This window comes from Podarcis pityusensis (genome assembly GCF_964106645.2).
Source record: "Podarcis pityusensis genome assembly, chromosome: 7".
In the NCBI taxonomy this organism is placed as follows: domain Eukaryota; kingdom Metazoa; phylum Chordata; class Lepidosauria; order Squamata; family Lacertidae; genus Podarcis; species Podarcis pityusensis.
In genome coordinates this window covers 90,511,962-90,532,291 of record NC_138031.1, presented here as the reverse complement: position 1 = coordinate 90,532,291, position 20,330 = coordinate 90,511,962, and the positions used below count along the sequence as shown (strand labels likewise).

The 20,330-nt window shown below is 43.0% G+C and overlaps 1 protein-coding gene across 3 annotated transcripts in view; it reads right to left on the bottom strand.

Annotated features, from left to right (window-relative positions):
- Positions 1 to 20,330, bottom strand: part of ELF1 (E74 like ETS transcription factor 1) — an 80,452-nt gene that overhangs the window by 56,721 nt on the left and 3,401 nt on the right. The window contains exon 1 of one of the 3 annotated variants that reach the window (XM_081012969.1): positions 3,426 to 3,450. The exons of 1 other annotated variant lie outside the window; for it this stretch is intronic. The gene's annotated coding sequence lies outside the window, so the exon portion shown is untranslated. Of the gene's footprint in view, positions 1 to 745; positions 903 to 3,425; positions 3,451 to 20,330 lie in introns of those variants that run through there. One more of the 3 variants, XM_081012967.1, reaches the window with a different exon arrangement.

Genomic DNA, 20,330 nt, shown 5'->3' with positions numbered 1-20,330 from the left:
GCATAGAACGGCAGAAATTCCCAGCAACAACAGTCTTTAGGATTATAACAACTACAAACTCTTATTTTTCATTTTTTGGGTAGCATAACAGAAAGCTGAGTGCTAAAATCACAGACAACAGAAGACTGGCTCAGTCTTCCTCAGCTCAGTCTCTTGGATGTGAACAATCAGAATTCAACTCTTTAACCCAGCTCAGTTTACTAATGTGTCGTCTGGAGGATTGCCACAGGCTTGCCTATACCATGCTTAGACACACGTAACTATTTTACAAATAAGAATCCACCTTAAAGGTAAAGGCTACACCTGAAATGTATTTTTTCTGCGGCACACAGTGCTGGATTTCAACAGTTTATATTATATTAGTTTCCTTTTTCAAAAGCATTAAATCCATTAACACTTTTACATATAGGTAAACCAGTAAAGCTGACAGGCCCCCTTAAAGTGATTTTCAATTTTCCTGCAATCAAACTTATTGTGCTACAACAGATCATTTTCCCAGCCTTAATCTTGCAAACCCATTTTTTAATATTGTGGCAAACAAAACATTTAAATACAAAACAGTCAGTATTACACTATCTGTTCCCTATTTTTAATTAAATTAAGCGTGTGACTTTCAATTATTAACATAGCCAGAAGCACACAGCCATGTTTGTTTTTAAAAACTCAGCAGGTACACCTAATCCTCTACCAGAAATATTAAATTTAAGTTACAGACACTTCACCAAGTTAAGTCAGTCAAAATTACCTTGATCTAAGATGTTTGCAGAGTCCCAAAAGCTAGACAGTAAAAAGTAATCCAGCAGTTTTGTGCAGTTAAAATGGCTTCTGTAGATTGGGGAAGTGGTGTGTGTGCTTCAGCTTATGAGTCATACATGAAACTAAATGTTTCTCAGAGAGGCACGCCCAGGTTGCTGTGGGCCCAATTACTCCACCAGGTCAAACATGCAAATCTTCAGGTAAGAGGGGAAAGAGAGAACAACCTGAATCAGCCAGCCACACCTTAACTAGTTGGAGAGCAAAGGCCGAACAATTGCAGAAGCAAAGTGGAGCATACAGACGGCACGCTCAACAAGAGGACAAGGAAAGGCCACAGCAATTCATGCAGCCCTATCAGATATTCCTCCCTGTGCTCTGTTTGCTAAGAACCGAAGAATTTCACTGTTCAGAGCAGTTAATGATCAATCACCAAACCCTTTACACTGTAAATCAGCTAAACACAACTTTGCAGTATTGTTAAAACCACTTAATTTGAATATAATTTACTTCAATTAAATTGCAACAGAAGCCATTGTTTTTGTCAGAGTAGTAATTATTCTGAACACTCCATAACCTTGCACTGGGGGAGCAGGGGCATCAAGGTTGTTTGCAATACTTCTGCCATGTAAGATAACTCTTCAGCATAGCTTTTTTGGTCTGAGTCAAAAAATAAGAACATAAAAAGGGAACTTGGAAAAACAATTACATACAGCAAGACCAACCTTACGAGGTGTAGCCATTCAGTAAAGGCAGGGCAAAATGAAACTGGAATCAGGAAGGACAGTCCTAGCACTGGCCAAGAAGTTGCAAAGGAACTAACAAGGAACAGCTGAATTCAGAACATGCGCCATGGATGCTGGTATTGTTATTAAATTTGTATAACCCCTTCATTCAAAGATCTCTGGGCAGTTCACAGCATAAAAATCCAAAATAAAAACACAAAATACATAACACAAACAAGAACAATCCCATAACCCCCACCCCACCCAAAGACATGTAAAAGGTCACAAGATGTTAATTAGCCAAAGGCCTGGTTAAAGTGGAAAGCTTTTGCCTGGCATCTTAAGATGTATAATGAAGGCGCCAGGCGAACTGCCCTGGGGAGAGCATTCCACTGATGGGGAGCCACTGCAGAGAAGGCCCGTTTTCGTGTTGCCACTCTCCAGACCTCTCATGGAGGAGGCACCCAAAGAAGGGCTTCCGAAGATGTTCTCAGGGTCTGCGTTGGTTCACATGGAGAGAGGCAGTCCTTGAGGTATTGCGTTCCTGAGCTATTAAAGGCTTGGTAGGTCAAAACCAGCACTTTGAATTGGGCCCAGAAACTTATTGGTAGCCAGTGCAGTTGGGCCAGGATTTGTTCAAACCGTCTTGCCCTGGTGAGCAACTTAGCTGCCAAATTTTGCACCTGCTAAAGTTTCTGAACCGTCTTTAGAGGCAGCCCCACATATAACATGCTATAGCAATCCAACTGGTACCACATATCAGGGAGCCCACCGCAGATTGCAGACAGCAACGCAGCACCTCCCCACAGTCAGAGGGGCTGCTTTCTTTTCTTCCTTGCCCCCCCCCCACGCTTCTTCACTTTACAGACTGCGGACAGAAGGAGAGCAGAAGCAGAAACAACTGCCAGTATTAATAACCTGTGTTCAACAAAAGTGAATTATTACCTAACAAAAAATAAGTATGTGGTAAATACAGCAGCGAGTCTTGTGGCATCTTAAAGGTGAATACATTTATAATGGCATAAGCTTTCAGATATATAAAATGTAATCCTGAGTTTCAGGTACATATTGGTGAGAGCTAATTAATGCATATAGTGTGATAAAAATCCAGTACCAGTTATAATTGTTAAAAAAATAAAATAATAGAAAAATTTGGGGATGTTACCTTTTCCATACTTTTTAAGTAAGAAAGGGGCAGATGATTCCTGCATTGCATGGGGTTGGGTCTCTTCCAACTCTACAGTGCTGTGATTCTAAGAGTTGAGGTGTCTCAGAGAAAGAGCTATGCAATGTTGCGAACTCCCCCACTTCTGCCTGTGGGCCCTAACTGACCTTTCCTATCCGATAACGTCATTACATGGGAAAAGCATTCCTTATTGTAAAGATTACCAAGTGTAGATTTGGAAGGGACCGCAAGGTACGGTTGACATATGTCCAGATTCTCCCATACACAGTCAGAATACACTGGTACCTTGGTTCTCAAACTTAATCCGTTCGTGAAGTCCGTTCCAAAACCAAGGTGTGCTTTCCCATAGAAAATAATGCAAAACAGATTAATCCATTCCAGTCTTTTAAAAACAACCCCTAAAACAGCAATTTAACATGAATTTTACTATCTAACGAGACCATTGATCCATAAAATGAAAGCCATATCAATGTACTGTACTATAAAATAAATAAAACAGTACAGTGGTACCTCAGATTAATTACTTAACTCATTCCGGAGGTCCGTTCTTAACCTGAAGCACCACTTTAGCAAATGGAGCCTCCTGCTGCTGCCGTGCCGCCGGAGCACAATTTCTGTTCTCATCCTGAAGCAAAGTTCTTAACCCAAGGTACTATTTCTGGGTTAGCGGAGTCTGTAACCTGAAGCGTATGTAACCTGAAGCGTATGCAATCAGAGGTACCACTGTATTGTAGATAATAAAAATAAAAACAAATTCTTACCTGCACGGATGATAGTCAGTTTGGATGGGGGCTTTTATCCATTTCCGCAGTCACACAGTCCATCAATCAGTAGCTGAACTGGGTTCCACACAGTCACAAAAACAAATTAACCGAAAAAGCCACAAAAGGCAAAATAAATAGCAAAAACAAAAGCGCCAATCTTAATCCATTCCAGATGTCTGTTTGACTTTCAAAATATCAGAAAACCAAGGTGCAGCTTCTGATTGGTGCAGGCGCCCCGGAATCAATAGCCAACAACCACATTGGACTTTTGGCTGACCAAAAAATGTTTGAAAACCGGAACACTTCCGGGTTTTCGGCGTTTGAGAACCAAGGTACTGCAGTCGGCAGCAGTGTCCAGGCAGAAATCGGGAAACTGTCCGGGAAAATGCAGACGTATGGCAGCCCATGGCAGCAGTGCCCTTTTTGCCAGTTTTCCATATAAATAGCTCAAAAACAGCAATCTACCCCAAGAGTCATCTAGTCCAACCCCCTGAAATGCAGGAATGATTTTATTGAAAGCCACCCTGACAATTTTAATCACGAATCTAATAATATATTAAAAAACCATGTGCCAGAATTGTTGGTATTCTGTCAACAAAGATAATTATGCAGTGATTAATGACAGCCAAGACATAAATCTTGGTTGTCACATCCTCTCTTTTGTCACGCTGGCCACGTGACCCGAAAGTGTCTCCGGACAGCGCTGGCCCCCGGCCTCTTAAGTGAGATGGGTGCACAACCCTAGAGTCGGACACAACTGGCCCGTACGGGCAGGGGTACCTTTACCTTAAGGGATCAACCTCTAATGCTCTGAAGAAAGCTACTCTTCACGCTGAAGACAGGGGTGTTTCTGATAGTGAGTGACTGGGAGAGAGAAACCAACCACTATTGTGCCCAGACACCACAGAATAGCCCTGAAGGTTAGCCCTCGAGGCATTAGGTCAGCTAGATCTCCCTTCTTTAATTATCTTTGAGACTGTGATCAATTACAACTGAGGTGATCTGTCTACCAGTTAAACTACCACCTGGAATGTAAACTGACTGCTGGCGTAAGAAGAGGCATTAACAGACTGAAAATAAAACAAAAAAACAAATTTTAATTGTTTGTGACTAGGAAAGATTATTAACAAATAAGGAAGCTCTGATTGTTAAGAATTTTCATTTTATATTGCTTTTAATTCTTCGTCCCTTATGTGGAGTGCTGGCTGCAAAAGTGAAACTAATTTTTTCAACCATCGGAAAGGAATGCACTTCTTTGTTAAAGAGACAGATGCAAGTTTTCAGATGCAAGGCAGAAACTGTTAGGTAGAGACTAACAGAAACCAGTATGGTAAAAATACTGTTGAACACCACTGGCTGTTGGTACCATGTGGCAATTATTGGATGACCAACTGAAAGAGCTCCATAAAATGCTGAATGAAAGATCAAACTAAATTCTAACTGGTCATCCTCCCATTACCATCCCATAGGAAAAATGAGTAGTGGCTCTAAGGGTCGGAGCTTCTCAACCACTCTCCATTTCCGCCTCCAAGTGGCCATTCCAAAAAGTAACCACAAAAAAGCTGATGAGGTTGCTATACCATCTGGATTACGTTTACTCCACTGAGTTCCCCATATGTCTCAATAAATGCTTTCATAAAAACTAGGTTAATCTGGTTGCAATGTTATATGCTTACTGAGGAGTTAAGTAGTACTGAACACAATGAAAATTACTTTTGAGTAATCAAGCCTATGATCAAGTTACCAGTCTATCTACTGTGGTGCCCACCCACTCTTTCTGTTCTGGGGATACATGTCCGACTTGAAGATGTAGAGATACCCTTAGCATTATCAAACATATAATACCAGAGTTGATAGCAAAAGCAATACGTTCCTTCAGCAAAAAAAAACAAAACAAAAAAAAAAAACAAAAAAACAATTTTAAGAAGGAAAAAGCTTTCTCCTAAAGGCCTCCTTCTTGGCTGGGACATATGACTAAGGGTGAATGTACAGTGCTTTACAAAGAAAGAGAAGTAGGCTTGCAGAGCAGCTACTGCCCATGGATGCATAATACTCTTCCACTCACCCCTCTCCCTCCATCTCCATGGAACCAGTTTTTCAGGTTTTCTAAGTTATACTCTGGAAAACCCAAAACAGGCCCTGAAGAGTGTGTCAACTCTGCTGAAATAGTGGCATTTATGTTCCGGTGGTACAACTGTTACAGATGTATTGATTTCCAGCCTTCAAGGTCTGTACATAGTCAGACGTGTAAACGGCCTCTTGCCTAGCCATCTGTAGTAAGAACTGCATCCAGGGAATGAGAAGCTCAAGAGGAGTCTGAATGAGGCATAATTAGCCCCATCCACCCCCCCAGTGGAGCGGGGGAGACGGACCACAAAGACAGAAATACAGTCACCCATGCATACAGAACCTGGCAGGCAAAGATACATCCACATATAATTAACATAAAGCAGGCCAGGCCACAGGCACAGCTAGGAGCAGACATAATTCTACCACATCCAATTCCCCATCAGTCACATCCACAATACAGTGGTACCTCGGGTTACATATGCTTCAGGTTACATATGCTTCAGGTTACAGACTCTGATAATCCAGAAATAGTGCTTCAGGTTAAGAACTTTGCTTCAGGATGAGAACAGAAATTGTGCTCCAGCGGCACGGCAGCAGCAGGAGGCCCCATTAGATAAGTGGTGCTTCAGGTTAAGAACAGTTTCAGGTTAAGTACGGACCTCCAGAACAAATTAAGTACTTAACCCGAGGTACCACTGTACCATCTAGTGCAATCTGGCAGAAACATAGAGGATACAGAAACTGAATTTTCCAGGCTCCCCCACCTTTCCCAGGCCCGTAGTGACATGGGAATGCTCAGGATGTGGAACATCTCAACAGTCAACTGCCTCACAGTATCAGCAGAATATATAACCTACACGTATCAAGCTCAACTCAGATGACACGTGCCACAGGGCTATGCCTCACATGCCCTGCCTACATGGACTCTGATGTCACAAGGGATGGCTCAGGTGAAGGGCCAAGATAGTAAAGGGGCATCCTGCCCTCACAGCTGGTGGGGAAAGCAGAACTTTGCTAACATTTTGGGAAGCAAGTCTGAGAACAGAGATGCTTTTGAGACAACAAGACCTGGCAGGTCAGTTGGGGAAAAGGGAGACATGTGTAGGTAACTGCTGAACAACCCAAGTGCCCCACCTCGTATAGATAATCAAAGGCAGTGGAAACGCCCCAGAGCAAATAGCTGCCCTTCCAGTCTTTCCAACACACGTGGACCCCATCCAGGTTGCAGATGTCAAGGTTCAGCAGCTCACCCCACACATATGCAATTATTTCCAGAAGCCTCAACACAGAGACCTGTGCAGCAGGTCCCAATCACTATTCTCGCTGTATCTCATTTATCCGTTCGCCAGGTCAGATACACAATATGCATTTGTACCACCAGGGGCCAGTTGTACAAAGACAATGGGGATGCAACCCCTTCCTGGTACCACTGATGGCCTGCACAAATAGAACCTGAGTACAGTGGGCATGGCTTGCAGCACCTCATACAGAGTCATCCTATTGGTCCCATTTCAGGCAGGAATATCTCCTACCTCCACCAGGAGATGCCAGGGGTTGAACCTGGGACCTTCTGCATGCAAAGCAGATGCTCTGCCACTGAGCTACGACTCATAGTCTTCCAGAATGCTTGTTTTCCTTTTCCCAAGCGAGTCTCTCCCAGCCATCAAAGAATAGGAATGCAGTGGAATTTGCACAGGGAAATCACCAGCATATCCACTCCCTGGGAAATATTCTCACTTTGGCTTCCACAGCAAGTCCTCTTAGCATGTGATCAACACAGTTATATATCTGCACAGGCAGGTGACTAAGGGTGTGCATATTTATATAAATGGATGCAAATGCTGCATTCTGGATTAGTTGTACTTACGGGTCACCTTCAAAGGTAGCCCCACATAGAGCACATTGCAGTAGTCCAAGCGGGAGATAACTAGAGCATGCACCACTCTGGTGAGTCTGCGGGCAAATAGGGTCTCAGCCTGCGTACCAGATGGAGCTGGGAGACAGCTGCTCTGGACACAGAATTGCCTTGAGCCTCCATGGACAGCTGTGAGTCCAAAATGACTCCCAGGCTGCGCACCTGGTCCTTCAGGGGCACAGTTACCCCATTCAGGACCTGGGAGTCCTCCACATCTGCCCGCCCCGTCCCCCAAAAACAGTACTTCTGTCTTGTCAGGATTCAGCCTGAATCTGTTAACCGCCATCCATCCTCCAACTGCCTCCAGACACTCACACAGGACCTTCACTGCCTTCACTGGTTCTGATTTAAAAGAGAGGTAGATCTGGGTGTCATCTGCATATTGATGAACACCCAGCCCAAACACTCTGATGATCTCTCCTAGTGGCTTCATATAGATGTTAAAAAGCATGGGGGAGGACGTAACCCTGAGGCACCTCACAAGTGAGAGGCCAGGGGTCTGAACACTCATCCCCCAACACAACTTTCTGGACAAGGCCCAGGAAGAAGGAGAGGAACCACTGTATAACACTGCCTCCAGCTCCCAGCCCCTCTAGACAGTCCAGAAGGATGTCATGGTCGATAGTATCAAAGGCCGCAGAGAGATCCAGCAGAACTAGGAAACAGCTTTCACCTTTGTCCCTAGGCCGCCAGAGATCATCCACCAGTGTGACCAAGGCTACCATATTTTTCGCTCTATAAGACGCACTTTTTCCCTCCTAAAAAGTAAGGGGAAATGTGTGTGCATCTTATGGAGCGAATGCAGGCTGCGCAGCTATCCCAGAAGCCAGAACAGCAAGAGGGATCGCTGTGCAGCGAACCCTCTTGCTGTTCTGACTTCTGGGATAGCCGCGTGAAGTTTCTTGAGGGCAACGGGAGGAACAGTCCCCCTGCCCTGAAGAGGCTTTGTGTTGCTTTCGCTGAAGCCAGAACAGCAAGACGGATCGCTGCTTTCGCTGCGCAGCAATCCCTCTTGCTGTTCTGACTTCACTTCACTGGAGAGGCACTGCCCAGTGCCTCTCCAGGAAAGCAGGAGGAGAAATAGAAGGGGCTCCGTTCCTCCTCCCACTTCACTGGAGAGGCGCTGCACAGAGATGGAGAGCTGCGCAGCGCCCCTTCTGCAAAGCGGGATGGGAAGAGGACCTTCTTCGCCCCTTCTATTGCATCTGCATCGACATTGAGCTCTAACCCGTGTCCGGTCTGATTCGGTGAGTTTTCCACCACTGGCGCTCTAGCCATCTCAATGATTGTTTCATCGCCCTCAGCTCCGGGGAAAACCACGGGGCTGTCCGGGCTCCATGCAACTGGAGAGGGCGCTTCGGAGCCAGACACTCAATAGCCCTTGTTAACTCTGAATAGTGGCTTGAAAAGTCTTCAGAACACAGTAAATCTGACAGCTTTTGATCAGTTCAAAATCAACCATTAAATACAAGGATACTTATACTCAAGGAATGCTATTTTTCATAGCTGAAGTATTTAGCATGAGCTAAAACATGCAAGCAGATGTACACATCAACTGAGTTGGTTTCACTTTTTTTCTTCTTTCAAAATTAAAATGTGCTTCTCTATTCCCCCCCCCCCCCCGCCCAACCAAATAGTGGAACAGGAACAATGCTTCAGTCAAAGGGTTCTGGCTAAAGGTTGGAAGGTTTGGGGGGAGTTGCATTATTTTTCCTGTAAATTATGGCGTTAAAATAGAAACATTGTAACACCAGCAGATGCTGAGTTACTTATAGGCTGGATCTAGGCACATCAAAGAAGTGTTTCAGTTTAAAGCATTATGTACAGAGGCCATATGTTCCCAAATGTCAGGAGCTGTTCCTCTGTTTCCAAAGGTCTCACTGCCCGCTGTTCAAAACAAAATGCTAAGACTAGATTTACTCTGTAAGGCCAAGCTTAATAAGATGGGGGGGGGGGACAGACACTCTGCATAACCTAAGAAATTATTCTGATCCAGAAACAGTAATGCTGTTTGCACATGCAGTTCTCCTACAGCAAGAGTCCAAAAGCTGGTTTGGAGGATGTCTACAGCTAGCAACTGGATTCTGCCCAGATTTTCCCATCACATGCATTCTTCCTACTCGAGCATGCTGCTGTCCATTTATCTACTCAGAGCACAAGCACAAAAGCAGCAAATCTTACAACTATTTATATTTGACTTAAAGAAATCTATCATACAGTGAAGGGTTTAGGAATAAAGTAATCAAATACTTCTACTGCTCAGTTAATAAGCAGTAAATGTTAGATGATAATGCACATTAAGTGATGGTTTTGCCAAGCAGTAGATAAAAAGGAACTCAATGGACCATACTGTCAGGGGAAGGGGAGCACTTCTATTCAAATTATTTGAAGCAAAGAGGAGAAAGAGGGAATATAAATTTTAAAAAGAATCATTAGATATTATGATTGTCACAGAGCCACAAACAGGCTGCCACTACTGATCATCTGGAATCCACACAATGGCAGAGCCACTTACTCTACCCTGCCCAGCAAGCGGAGATAAAAATAAATAATAATAATAATTTATTATTTATACCCCGCCCATCTGACTGGGTTTCCCCAGCCACTCTGGGCGGCTTCCAACAAAATATTAAAAATACAACAAAACATCAAACAAGAAGGATGTGCTGCAACAACAGAGAGGGACATCACTGGGCACAAGGCGCATGAAGAGTTTATATTTGACCGTCTTCCCACACAGCTGCTGTAACAGGACGGAAATCTGAGCAGGAGGTCCAAGGTTACTAGCTTCTAGTGCACCAATACTGCTTCTGATGGCTACAATTACTGTCTACTGAGGGCAGAAGCATGGGCCATGAGCAATATGGCAACAAGAAAGCAGAACATGTGCATATAGCTTGTCAAAAAGCAAGCATTAAGAGCTTCCCAAACGGGGCTGCCTTCAGGTGTCTACAAAAATTTATCTCTAGCACAGAAGTTATTTTCTGTGTGTTGTCTGTAGGGATTTTGGAGCAAAGTAAACAAAAGCCCCAGATATGAAGTTGTAATGAATGACTGGAAAGATCTCTTGTACATAAGCAGACTCAGGGAGGAGCTATGGCACAACAGAAACAAAAATCTACATACAGTGGTACCTCCGGTTACAAACGTAATCTGTTCTAGAGGTCCGTTTGTAACCCGAAACCGCTCATAAAATGAGGCGCGCTTTCACTAATGGCACCTCCCACTGCTGCCGTGCTTCTGGCACATGACTTCCGCTCGCATCCTGGGGCAAAGTTTGCAACAAGGGGACCTACTTCCAGGTTAGCGGAGCTCGTAACCCGCAGCGTTTGCAAGGGGGATGGTACGTAACACGAGGTTCCACTGTACAGCAAACAGAACTGAGGGGCCTGAATGACCCCAGCCCATCCAGATATATGGCTGGGCAGCCCTATGAAATGAACAGCAGATGAAAACAAACCCTTTGCCCTGACAAATGCAATCAGAGTTAGTCTACTGTAGAGCAGAAAATAAACTTCAGAGAGCGATACCGTTGAACAGTCTTGCTTTACGGATCAGTGTTGAATATTTCTGTAGAACTGGGGAAGGATCAGGGGTGCTGCTGTTGCCATCTTTACTGTCCCACATGCATTTTTAATGGGTTTTATCTTAAAGCTCAGATAGTGTCTCCAGTACATTGTTTATACAAAGTCTTCCAGTTTCTTTGTCCTATAGCACAGACAAAACCAGGTTTAAAAGAATATTTCCCTAGTCTTACGTAAGAGAAAGAAGTTGGGGCAGATGAATCTACAAACAAAAGTTGAATATTGACTCAGGCTCAACTTTGGTCACAGTGGCAGACCACACCTGAAGATGTGCTTAGACATGTTTACACTACCTTATCATTTACATGCTCATGATATTCAGAGATGAGACAGGGTGAAGTTCAGAGCTCAAGTTGTCTGAAGCAGCTTTCAGACTTAGGGACAGACTTAATGTAACCGAAGCCTTGACAGATTTTTTTTGAAATGAAAAGCAGAGAATTGACAAGGTTGTGTAGGAACACAACAAATGCCCCATGCCTCAACATATTATACCCAACTCCATGTGTTAACTGGTCTTAAACCTTGAGAGTGCAAACCAGCATATGTTGATTGACAGTATTTTAATAATCTAAGGATTTTTTTTGAGGGCACTACTAATGTAGTTGTCTATCAAAGCTCATGCCACAGTAACTTACTGATCCTTCAAGGGGATACAACAATTTCTTTTTTAAAATTTAATATATATTCATGTAACATTCTCCATATACAGTTTTGATTACAGGTCATAATTTTATCTGCTAATATTGTTTTTAAAAATTCAAAATTCCAAGTTTTGAATAGTTTACCTCTCTATCTCTAGCAAAGCAAAATCTTTCTCTCTCAACTTAACTATTAAAAAAAAATGTAAAAAGAACATCCAAACTAACTTTTTATTGAATTTGATCCTCACAACAGAAGCATGTGTTGCATTCAGGTGCTGTCAAAGACTTATAACAGACATACACCTCAAGTTCGTTAATTTCAAAAATCTTCAACTTGGGGCCCATTTTCAAATGCAAAATAAGGGATCTATTGTTCTTTAAATTGAATTAAGCAATTTTATAAGCATCTATGCTTCTACTGCATGTTCACTGCCAGCAGCAATGTACTCTGCTACAAGAAAATTTTCACTTCCTGCAGATGGTCTCAGCATGTGGTAACCTTATTTATTTGATATACCAACTGCACATTAGATGCAACCTAAGTGCATAACTTTTTCATCCTTACTGCCCCTTCAATTGGCTGTTTCTATTGGAAACAAACATCAACAAAGATCAACATCAAAGTTATACCAGATCCTAACTCTGTTCAGCAGTAGGGCTGTGGCTGCTGCTCTGCCTAAGACTGGCAGAGGGGAAACAAGCCTTTCAAATAGTATTTTGCACCACGTTGCCGTGTCACATGACTGTGCCTAAGTCGCCCCTCCCCCAGTCCCATCCCTGGAAACACACCCCTTTTTGGGACTACATCAGGCTCATCTCAGCCAGCTGGGCAAGGATGAGCAAGTTAAGCCCATCTGAGCCAGCGCTGAGGACTTTAATCCAGCTGAGCGGAAGATCTGCTGCATCCTAGGCTGCCTACCCCAGTGGAGCTTGCAATAGGACTGGTTCTCGAATTTAATCCGTTCTGGGAATCCATTTGACTCCTGTAACAGTTCAAAAACCAAGGCACGGCCTTCTTAACATATTTAGCAAAACCTCCAGAACTGAAATAAAAAGTAGTGGGGAAAGTGGGCGCCCTTGCCTGGTTCCTTTTTCAATTCTAATTTCTTCTGAGACCACATTATTAACTATAATTTTTGCTTTTTGTTCAAAATAGATCACATTAATACCATTTAGGAATTCTTGTCCAACCTCCATTCTTTTTTATAAAATTCCAGGAAACATTGACAAAGGCCTTCTCCGCATCAATAAACATTAAGATCGCTTTACAATTTTTTTTAGCTTCCAACCTTTCTAGCACATTGATTATATTCCTAATATTATCTTTCATGTGTCTTCCAGGCAGGAATCCTGCCTGGTCCTTATGAATATAATCTGTTAGTATCTTCTTCAGCCTATTGGTTAAAATGTTAGTAAAATTTTTGTAATCCACATTAAGTAATGAGAGCGGTCTGTAATTATTTACGTTGGATCTATCTTGATCTGGTTTTGGTATCATAGTTATAAAAGCTTCCTTCCAGGTTTCAGGTGCTTTGTCCCCTCTTAATATTTTATTGCACACCTTAACCAACGGCTGAATAAGCCAATCTTTCAAAGTCTTGTAATATTTTGCAGACAAACCATCTGGTCCTGGGGCTTTACCAAGCTGCATCTGATTTATGGCCTTCTCAACCTCTTTTCTTGTGATCAATCCATTTAGTAGGATCTTTTTATTTTCAGGAATTTTTTGAAGGAGGAAGAGGTCAAAGGTATAACAGTAGGATCCAAACAATATAATTATTTTTTTTTTTTTTTTTTTAGATTTAGATTTATTGCGGCCATTGGCCCATATCGAAGACAATACATCAGAATTTATCCATAAACAATACAATTTAAACAGTTCCAAGTTAAAACACCCTTATAAAACCAATTTTACTTTAGTTAAGTAAAAACTATACACAATAAGCTCCCTCTATGTAAACCGCAATTCCGATCCATCAGACTTTGGGGGGTATACGTGTTAGTTCTGGCACTTATTGATGGTTCTTAAGTTTAGCTAAGCTGTCAGAAACACACAGTGATCCATTTCTCCACTTTTGAAATAAAACATTACTCAGATATCTAGCGGCTGCAAGGGATCTACTTGTATCTTCGTCGTTTAATAAGTATATTATTTGGGCTTCCTGAGGACTGTCCGCAATTCTCGATAAATATGGGGCCAGAAACTTGGACCGTGAAGCCGAATGTAATGGACAACAGAAGATTATATGATATAACGATTCTATAGATCCGCTTTTACAGTCACAGAGGAGTGAGATCTGTCCGTTGGAGAGTCTGTTACCCAACACGTTTGATGGGAAAGCATTGAATCTAGCCATTATGAAGGCATACCTGTGCGTCACCACAGATAAGGTAGTTAAGTAAGATGGAAGTTTCGTTGGTGGTGTTAAGCCAAGGTTTATCGGCGAACAGGTGCCACCACCTGTCGCAATATTAAATTGTAAATCCATCTCCTCTAATTTGTGGGTTATAATTCTTTTGGCCAAAGTTAAATCCAATTTTAATAGTTCAGATGGAGATAGTCCTAGGGACACAAGTTTCCCATGTATTGTTTTTGCCCAGGGGCTAGGGAAGTCATCTCTCCAGAGGCATTGTATCAAGTGGAGATTTGGAAGTTTATGCCATAAAGCCAACCAGTAACAGAGGATGCATTTCCATAATGTGGTTTCTAGAGATATAACATTTAGTTCCAGTCGTATAGCAGTATTGCTTACACACCTGGGTAATTTTAACAACCTTCTTAAAAACTGGTTTTGGATTACCTCCAAATGGGTTAGATTAGCAAAAGACCCCCATAATGGGACTGCATATGCTATTGTTGCAATCACCTTTGCCTTGAAAACTTTTAACACTGATGGGATATGGAAAGCCCCATCTGAAAAGAAAAAACGCAATAGCGCATAAGAAAGGGCTTTAGCTCTGTTTAATACATATGCAACATGGACCTTCCAGCCCATGTTGTGTTGGAGAAAGACTCCCAAGTACTGAAATTTAAAGACTTGGTCAATAGCTTTTCCATCTATTCTCCAATTATAGGTTTTTCGACTCTTGGTGAAAATTAGGACTTTGGACTTAACATGGTTAATTGTAAGAAAATTTGATTTGCAGTAAACATCAAAGATTTTTAATGCCCTCCTAAGGCCGACTCTTGAAAAGGATAGGATCACTGCGTCGTCTGCGTAGAGTAGAAGGGGGCAACGATATTGGGCAAGACGGGGGGCGTGGATCGTTTCTTGAGCCTCTATCAGAGGCGCCCTCATATCACTTATAAATAGATTAAAAAGGGTCGGAGCAAGGATACATCCTTGGCGAACACCTCTATTGATAGCTACTGAGTTTGAGAGGTCGCCAGCTGGAGTGATTCTCACCCTAGCGGCCGATCCGTCATGCAATTTAGTTATTAGCCACAATAGTCTTTTGTCTATTCCCCATCGGGCTAGTTTTCCCCAAAGCAATCCTCTGGGGATGCTGTCAAAAGCGGCCTTTAAATCAATAAAGGCCGCACAAAGTTGGCCTCTATTTGGGGAGGAGTATTTCCGGGCAAGGTGGTATAAAACTAAGACCTGATCAACCGCTGACTGATTCGGTCTAAAACCAGCCTGTTCAGGCCCAATCAGGTTGTTCTCTTCGGCCCACTTAGTAAGCTTAGTTAACAAGAACCGTGCATATATTTTCCCAATTAATGACAATAAACTGATATTCCTGTAATTTCCCGGGTCATCTGTCGAGCCTTTTTTATGAATTGGAACTATAATCGCATCCTTCCATATTCTTGGTACCTTCCCACTGTTGTTTACGGCATCAAAGGTAGCGGCCAAGATTTTCGCCCACCAGTCAGCATGAAGTTTTATAGCTTCTGCCGGGACTAGATCAGGACCGGGGGCTTTTCCGATTTTAAGATTAGAAATAAGTCCGTGGATTTCTTCCGGGTCAGTGGGTGGCCAAAGAGGGAGCTGCTCATAGACTCCATCGATTGTATTAATATTAAGGTCTGGTAAGGCAAAATAATTCCTTAGAAAGGATTCCCAAATTGGGGCAGGAATAACTGTTAAGGGGTATCTTTTAGATTTTCTGTTAACCAACAGCCAGAATTTTCGGGAATTACGGGTACTTGAGGCAGCTATAAGTGCTTGCCAGCGGTTCAATTGCCATTCCTGTTTGGCCTTTTTCTGCACATATTTGTAAGCAGATTTTGCCTGGTAGTACTCCTTGGGAAGCGTAATCGCCCCTGAGGATTTGTAATCATTATAAATAGCACAAAGGTGTTGTTTGGGTTGTTTGCAATTACGGTTAAACCACGGTGCACCTATCTTGGGGTGGGCCCAATTTGCCTGGTGGGTTGGGACAGAAAAGAATGACGTGAGGTCATTCAACAGATTGGCAAATAGATTAATAGTTTGATCGTGATCATATGAAGTTATGCCAAGGGCTGAATAGGTTTGTATGATCTCCTGCTGAAAAAATTCAGAATATTTTTGAGCCTGCGTTACAGACCACTTTATACCCTTCACTCGTAATGCCGTATTAATACCCTCTACCGGGTTTTCTGCATTAGTATCTAATTGAGTTAGATGACCGTGCTCGTCCCCGTGCCAGTCTAGGTCAAACGTAGCAGCAAGTGGAAGGTGATCACTATAGTGAATATTGCCAATCTTAAAAGAGAGAGCTTTCGAAATCAGGTCACTCGAGGCTAAAAGGTAATCTAGTACACTGTTTGATTTTATGCCTAGGTGGGTATACTCCCCCGGTATATCAGGAGGGCAGCAGCCATTCAGGGGTTCTAAGTTTAAGCGAATAGCCATCTGGTAAAGAAGTACTCCAGCCTCGTTTACTTTAGAGTCTTTTGAGGCTCTCCCTAAGGCATGTCTCAAATCATAATTGTCAAGGCTTGGAGCAGTCCACCATTTTGCTTTAGTTAAATCAGCCCAATTTGCTGCTATACGTGCATTGAAGTCACCACCAATTAAGAATTGGCTATTGGCATATTTGACTCGGCATGATACTAAATGATCTTCTAATATTTCCCATCTATCATGCAGTTCAAGGGACGAACCCCCTGGCGGGAGGTAGACATTAGAGATTAGCAGTGATACTTTCCCCCCCGACATCAACCCGGATAAAGCATAAGGGGGAGCAATCAAAACTAGTGAAAATTTGAAATGCAGCTTCAGTGAGATACCAATTACTAGACCACCTTTCGGCCGTCCTCCTTTCTGGGAGGGGTAAGCTGGAAGGGATAATAGGTCGAATCCGTTTATGACAATTTCACCCTCCTCCCAAGTTTCTTGCAATAGAATGATATGAAACGAGTTGATATACGACTGGAATTCTGGGTCACATTTTTTCCTACGCCAGCCAGCTATGTTCCAACAGAGGATGATCGATATTGGTGGTTTTCTGGATTGTCCGGCTAACCGTCATTTAAATTCTTTTGGGGGGCTCTTATGCGACCAGGACGCTCCCTTAAAGAAGTCCGTTATTTTCCTTTGCTGAAAGTTGTCGTCCTGGTGTGGTGAGTCTTTTGCTCTGGTGCACACCGGTTGTGGGGAGTCTTTTGCTCTAATGCGAGCCGGTTGTGGCACGATCGACTCACGAGGGCCAGAATTTTGGGGAGGCAGAAGAGAGTTAGCATCCTGGTGGGTAGGGATAATATTTGGCGTTTTTAGCTGTCGGGCCCAACTAGGCTCTGAAGAGGCTCCTGCCAAGTCCGCTGGAGCCGTCCTCTTTGGGGATCTAACCGATACACTTGTGATCCTTTGATTTATATGTCCTGCTGGGTCTTCAATCCACTCTGTGGTGACTCTCGACACTGTAGTGTCTTCTTCACGTAATTGTTGGATTTTTGGTGGACAAGAGTGCTCTGAAGAAGCCTGACTTGGAGTGGCCACTGCCGTCTCAGGTCGTGGATGGTCTTCGATGTATGTTGATTCCAAGTCCGGCATGGAGGAATGAAGGGACAACGATTTATCCAGGGGGGTGTTATCCTGAGTTCCATTCTTTGATCGGTTAATCACGGAGGGAACAGATAACTCTATTAGCAGCAGGGATGAGTTACCAACGTGAAGGGGAGGAGAAGAGTCTGCCTCCAACAGTGAGACCTTCCCATCCAATGCAGAAGGCACCTTATATGCTGGGTATTGGGGAATTGCTGTTTCCACCTCCATGGGGCATGGCACCGCTAAATTAGTGTGGATATTATTCGTAGAAACTCCATTGCAGGCAATACTTAGGAGCTGAAGTTTAAGTAAGTCTAGCCTATTTATAATTTCTTGTTGTTCCATCGCTGGTAACTCTCCAAAGGCGGCGATAAGCTCTCTTTCCTCCTGGGGTGTCAGAGAGTTACTGGCACAATCGTAGTGTTTAGTTGTAGGAGTGGAGGCATTTTGGAACTGGCCCAGACATGGGGTTTGCAGCTCAGCCCTCTTTTGTGGTTCAGGATGGGAGGGTTGTGCCGTCTCCTTGATTAATCCCTCCGATAGGAGGGGTCTAATTATGGAATCCATGAAGACTCTCGTTGGAAAAATGCCAAGACTATTCAAAAACACTTTTTGCTTAATAATAAGAGAGGGGATTTTTGCAGAGTGGAAAGCCAGCATCATTCTCTGATATCTGTTCTGTTGGATTAAGGGAAGCACAGGACAAAGATCTATTTGTGATGTCTCAAGTTTTAGAAGCCATCTGAGGTGCTCTTTAGACCCATGTAGCATTGCCCAACTTGGGTCCCTTTCCCGGAAGGTTAGGGAAATCTTCCTTGGATGTAGAGTCAGGGATTGGCGATTCAGTGAGGGGTTGAGATTATATTTGCAGTTCTTCATACGATCAGTGTTTGGTGGCGCTTTCTGCCGGCACAATGGAACATCAACTGCCCCATCTTGGGCTGTCTGTACCGGCTGGTCATCCAGTTTTTGCTGAAGGCTATGCAGCTGAGAGGATAGGCCATCAATTCTCTTAAATATACAGTTTAGAGTTCTAATTATTAGATGGAGTTGCTCACAACCTGTGCAGTCCGCAGATTCGGCTACCAACACCTCCTTCGGATAGGGACCATCCCCATTTGTGTTACCATTGGCTTTTCCAATTTGTAGCGTCTCAGGGGCCTCATCTTTTGATGTTGTTTCAAGGGCCATTAGAGGATCGAAACGATTTTGAATTGCTATTGAGTAGATACATTCCTCAGGGCCTCTCCCACCTTTAGGTAAACCCTTCCTTGATTGCTTAGGCCTCGGAGAGGATAATGCCTCGTCAGGGTCTCTTGGGCGTTTTCCATGGCCCATAAATCAATTTTGCAGGGGAACCGTCGTGAGCACTGTGCTGGGGAGCTCCTTAAGTCCTTTAGTCTTCCTCACAGGAATACTACCACTTCCAGGAGAGTGGTGCCGTAAAATTACTCCAGTTCAAGCCTCTTCCTTCCCCTCTTCCTTGTTCCTAGGATTTTGAAACAGCCCGGTTCCAGCAGTCGGGCAAACTTCACTTCGCAATATGCAGTAAGCTGACAGCTAAAAGAAAATAGCTGGTTGACCGGGCAAAGGATTTATGCCCAGGAAACTTTTCACTTATCTCTCCCAGTTAGGGAGGCGGCAGCAACCGTGGCGGCGAGTCCGGGGGGGTCGGAACAACCCAGATAAAACAAAATAACACAAGTGGAACGAGATTAAAAGACAGCCAGCACAGCCAGCAGATCATTAAAACTCTCGGATAAAAACAAAGGAGGATAAAACCGCTTAAAACCACGTAAAACTTTGATGAGGGTAAACGAAATTACTTGGTAACTACCTTCGTCGCCATGTTGGGTTCTCGACCTTCCTCCAAACAATATAAGTTAAAAGCCTTTGCCGACGATTTGGTGTTAACTTTACAAGACCCAGACTCCAGTGCAGTGAAAGCACTGGAGCTGATTCAGGAGTTCCGGCAAGCAGCAGGATTTAACTTAAATAAGAGCAAAACCAAAGTGTTGGAGAAAAACTTAGATAATGAGGAGAGAAAAGTCCTTCCGGAAAAGACTGGCCTTGTCTTTGTGAAAAAAGTGAAATATTTGGGTGTGAATTTATCAGTGAAAAATTTGAATTTATATAAGGATAATTATGAAAAATTATGGAATGAAATTAAGAGAGATGTTGAGGTATGGTCAAATTTAAAACTGTCAATGATGGGCCGAATATCAGTGGTTAAGATGCATGTATTGCCAAAGATTTTGTTCTTATTCCAAGCTATCCCAATTATTGATAATGTAAAATGTTTTAAAGAATGGCAGAAAGCATTGTCTAAATTTATCTGGCAAGGGAAAAAAACCCAGAATTAAATATAAAATATTAACAGACTCAAAAGAAAGAGGGGGATTTTCCTTGCCAGACCTGAAGATATACTTTGAACCTGCAGCTTTCTGCTGGATTAAGGAATGGATTCAACTAGAAAATGTTGATGTGCTAGATTTGGAGGGATTTGACTATGTATTTGGTTGGCATGCATACTTATGGTATGACAAGATATCAGCCCATAAAGGTTTTAAAACTCATGTAATCAGAAAATCTTTATATAATGTTTGGATAAGATATAAAGATCTCTTACAAAGGAAAACACCCAGGTGGCTCTCACCAATGGAAACAAAGGCCCAGAAAAAGTTAAATATGGAGAGTAAATGGTTGAAATATGCTGA